The sequence below is a fragment of the Corylus avellana genome, chromosome ca1 (assembly GCF_901000735.1).
Source record: "Corylus avellana chromosome ca1, CavTom2PMs-1.0".
NCBI classification, from domain to species: Eukaryota; Viridiplantae; Streptophyta; class Magnoliopsida; order Fagales; family Betulaceae; genus Corylus; species Corylus avellana.
In genome coordinates this window covers 3,687,180-3,688,152 of record NC_081541.1, presented here as the reverse complement: position 1 = coordinate 3,688,152, position 973 = coordinate 3,687,180, and positions in this window count along the sequence as shown.

Below are 973 nucleotides of genomic sequence, written 5' to 3'. Positions count from 1 at the left end.
TTTGTCGTTTACGACCAACGTTATTTAATATTAAATCACACACTAACCCAGTAATTAACCGGGATTATTCATATTAATTCATCGCATGTCTTAGAATAGTCGAGGTTGAAAATGACTCCAAATTATGGAGGTTGGTTGGGAAATTTCAAATTAAGGAAGCGTGAAAGCATCAATTGATTAACCGGGATTATTCATATTAATTCATCGCATGTCTTAGAATAGTCGAGGTTGAAAATGACTCCAAATTATGGTGGTGGGTTGGGAAATTTCAAATTAAGGAAGCGTGAGAGCATCAATTGATTAGACTTAGGAAGATTTCAAGCAACCACCGGTGCCGATGGTTCACTGGTATCAAAATTTAGGGTTAAATATTTTTTTGTCCCCTTAATTTAATAACTTTATTTTTTATCATTTTGGTTTCGTTTTGTATCACAGTCAGTACATCGGTTATGGATAAAGATGGAGATTATACCTCCGTTTACTATCCTAGACCAAACAAAAGTGGCCGAGCCACCCCTAACAGCTTTGGGGGTGGGGTTTCGAACATTTCCATTTTGCAACTTAAGCATAGTTCGTTATGATATAATGCATGCGCACTAAGAGACACTAATTATTAATTAGTTTATAAAGTAGCTTACTTATTTAGCTTATAAAACTAAACTAGTTGAACTATGTACTATATTACGTTTAATTTGTTTATTTATTTATTTTTTATATAAAGAGGGTTGTTAAAAATTTTGGGGGCAGGTAGTGAGAAATTATGAGGAAAATACGAAGAAAGGATTATACATGTAATGTCGTTTTCAAGCGAAAAGAATAGTCCAGTCGTCAGTCGTCAGTCGTCACTTAAAATAATTGACTTCCCTTTTAATTTGTAGGTCTTCGTCTTAATATTTTATTTTTTCTGTGTATGTTTATAAAATTTTAAAATATATCGTCTTATCCAATTAATTTGTTAGAGAGTGGCGGTCCA